This window comes from Peromyscus californicus, unplaced genomic scaffold (genome assembly GCF_007827085.1).
Source record: "Peromyscus californicus insignis strain IS unplaced genomic scaffold, ASM782708v3 Scaffold_10__1_contigs__length_136768540, whole genome shotgun sequence".
NCBI lineage: Eukaryota > Metazoa > Chordata > Mammalia > Rodentia > Cricetidae > Peromyscus > Peromyscus californicus.
In genome coordinates, this window is record NW_026294391.1 from 55,920,328 (window position 1) to 55,924,215 (window position 3,888).

Genomic DNA, 3,888 nt, shown 5'->3' on the forward strand with positions numbered 1-3,888 from the left:
GAGAAAATGCGATGAAAAGGAGGGAGGACTGTGAAAGCTTGGGTGGTCTGGGGTCACCTATCTGCAAGGGTGACTGTTTTACTGAGCTCAGAACAAAGTGAGAGAATAAACTGTGTGAACAGAGGGAAGAGCTCAGAAACAGGAAACAGTAAAGGACCCAAGGGCAAACAGGGCAATTGGCTCAGCTTTCTTCTGCCAGAAATGGGCTCTGGGACAACAGTTTGAGTTTAGGTAACTTATTGTGAGATGTGGGAATTCTGGGAAGGCAGCGAGGAAGTCACAAGGGGGAAAAAGTTGACCAGGAACATGTATGTTAATAAACAAGCCATATAGTGGGAGATCCCTGGGAAACAGAGCAAGATGTGTTTCAAAAACATCCCATCTTTCCAGAGTCACACATTCTCCCTGAATAGAGTGACCTTCCATGTTTCCAGAAAAAAAAGCAGCTGAAATTCAGAAAAGATGCTCTGAAATAACAAATTGAAGGAATCTGGGAAGTGCTGACAATGTCTGCTGTTGTAACAACAAAGCCTGGAGCAGAGTCAGAAAAAGGGCTATCTGGAGGGTCCAGCAGGATTGAGATCACCTCTGGCCAAGAGCAGCTGCAAACTGGAGGCCAGCAGAAGAGTTTGAGTCAGCCTGCACAATGTTTGCCTTTGTATTTGTTTGATTTATTTCACATTTGTTTTTAAAGGTCAATAGTGAAAACCAGACCAGTTCATATATTGTCCTAAATTTCTAGTTCTTTCGAAAAAGAAGGCTCAAACCCAACAGTAGTGGACTGTCATTGGGTAAGATGACAATCAAGTAGATGCCCCATTTGGGAAGGTCCCATGCTCTCCAGTTAAGGAAACTTCATTGAGACTGTAGTAAGTAATGAGGGATGCTAAGGTGGAGAGCAGGCCTGAAGCATCCCCAAGCAAACAGAGCCTGCTAGGTCATCAGACACTCTCTAACACTGCAAACACAAGAAAACACTTGACCTTTGTCTTATAAATGCCTATATTAGAGAAAAGCAGAAACCAAACTTGAGCAGTTTAAAATACCAATATAGTTTTAGTTATATAAGTAGGAATGCTGCAACTAGATAAACAAAATAAGGCAAGTGAAGAGTTGTAACCCATCAAATGTTTTCTTTGCTTTTTCTGCATCCATACTAAACCAAAATCCTCTTATTTCCATCTGCATAGCTTCCTGAACCACATCTGGGCTGATTTGGAGCCACCCAAATCATGAAGCTTGTTTTTTTATCAAAATAAAGGTGTCTTGTGCTTCATTTTGCTTTTTTGCAATGCTGGGAATGGAACCCTCAAGCATGCTAGGTAAGGACTCCACCACTAAGCTACATTCCAGCCATTGGTCCACTTTTTAACAGGACTCATGGTCCCATTATAAGCACACAAGGGAGGATGGATGAAATCTGTTCAGTTTTGTGCCAAAAGAGGTAAGAATGGTGGTCCTAAGAAGGTCATGACAGTGACCTGGCTACAAACTGATGGGACCTTGGAAACGGGTACTAGCGGGGATGAAAGGCAGTAAAGGAATTCAGACATAATTTTCAGTGGGTAGGACAGGGTATGCTGATATAAGAGTGATGGACAAAGAGGCATTTTAGCAGGACAGCTACATTTCTGCCTTTAGAAAATACGTAATTAGTCCACTGATGGACTGAAATTGGAAAGACTGGAGAAGTAATGGTTGGGTTGGAGGAGATCATGCTTTATTTTGAACACAGTATATATTTGAGATGCCTACTAGACATCCTAGTGGAGATGTTAAACAGGATATATCAGAGTCAGAAGTTCAAGTGAGGATGTGAGAGGCCAGGAGACGGGAATGTGGAAATTATCAGACTATAGCAATGGAACAGCACCATATATTTCTGGCAATATTGTCTGTGAGATGCTCAGGCAACAGCTTATTCCTACAAAACACTATAAATTCTAGACAAAAGATAACACATATCTTTTAAAATATATTACTGAACTCAAAAGGAAATAAGTGAGACTTAAGAGCCCAAACAGAGTTGAACTTGAAGAAGCTAAGGCTGATGCTGCTTTACTTGTGACCTGGAGGCAACTGAAGAATACTGACCTAGTAGAGTTTGAGCTTTGTCTGTTTTTCATCTTTTACGTTTTTAAGGGTGGGGAAAAGCACACTAGCAAACCTCACTTTATCATTAAAAAACCCTATGCTGTTGTGACTGATGGATCTACTTTAAGATTGCCTGTATTTCAAGTTATAACAATTGGCCACTTTTAGTTTTAGCATCCTCTTGAGGCATAGTTGCTATACAAAACCTGTACATATTTAATAATGTGCACAATATAACAAGTTTGGTGTATTCACAGACCCACAGAACCATCTCTTTCACCTGCCAAGGTATCAATAAAAAATGTTTAGTCTGAGATTTATTCTTTTACCTGAAAAGCAGTTTATCTGAGGTGCTGTTTCACTGTATCAACCAAGCTGGACTTGAACTGGTGATCTTTCTGACTCTACCTCCCAAAAGCTCTTAATCAAATTTTAAGTACACAGTATAGCATTGTTAACCATAGCCACAATGCTAAACAGAAGATCTCCTGAACTAATATGTTCTGTATAGCTAAAACGTTATAGCAATTGGTCAATTTTCTGCTCCTCCTCATCCTCGATCCCCAGTAACCATAGTTCCCGCCTTTGCTTCTTTGAGTTTGACTCTTTTAGGGATCCTATCTAAATGGAATCATACAATATTTTTCTTTCTATAAGTGCATTGCTTCACTTAGCAGTATTTTTTCATGGTTCAACTCTGTTGTTACAAATGTCAGAATTTCTTTGTTTTCAGGCTTCTGAATAATAAGCATTCTACTGTGTATATATTCACATCTTCTCTATCCATTTGTCTGTTGACAGGCCAATTCCATAACCTGGCTACTATAACGAGTATGGCAATGGATATGGGTGTGAACATTGCTCCGAGGTCCCACTTTAAGTTCTTTTGGATTATTTGTGCTTAAGTGGAGCTACTGGATCATATAGTAAATAGCTCGACCTTTTGGAGGAACCTCTGTGCTTTTTTTCAAATGCCTTGAACTATTTTATGTCATCACCACCTTAGTAAAGAGTTCCAATTTTTCCACATCCTCACCAACACTTAGACTGCATTCTTCTTGGTGGTGCTGCTGGCAATCCAGGATATTGTGCATTCTACACAAGTGCTCTGCCACTCAGCTACATCTCAAGTCATACCGTTAGTGGTTTTGCTGTTGTTGTTTTTATAATGCACATAATAACTGTTTTTTGGATGAGCATCTTTATCTTTCTGGTGACCATTTATATGTTTCCTTGAAAGAAATGTTTATTCAAGTCCCTGTCCATTAAAATGATTTAACTTCTTTGTAATTGTTTATGGGTGTGCATCCGTTTATCTCTGAACATATGCATATGAGTCCAGGTGTCTGTGGAGGCTAGAAGAGGGTATGTGATCCTCCTGGGCCTGAAGTTACAGTGGTTGTAAGCCACCCCATGTGTTTGGTGGAAAGGAACTCAGGTCTTCTTCATGAGCAGCAAGAATTCTTAACTGCTGAGACATCTCTCTAGCTCCTTTTGCCTGTTTTCTGTTTATTTTTCTGCTGAGTTTTAGGTCTTAGTTATATATTTGGGGCATTAACTGCTCATCAGTACTGGCATAAAGACAGACATGTAGACCAATAAAACATAACAAAGATCTCAGATTATATGTTTGTATTCATGCACAACTGATCTTTGACAAGCGTGCCAAGAATACATGACAACAAATAGTATTGAGAAAAGTGGAAATGCACATGCAGAAGAATGAAATTGGACCCTTGTCTCTACTCTACACAATGGAAACTCAATTAGTTAACTTAATGAGTTAGATTTAAA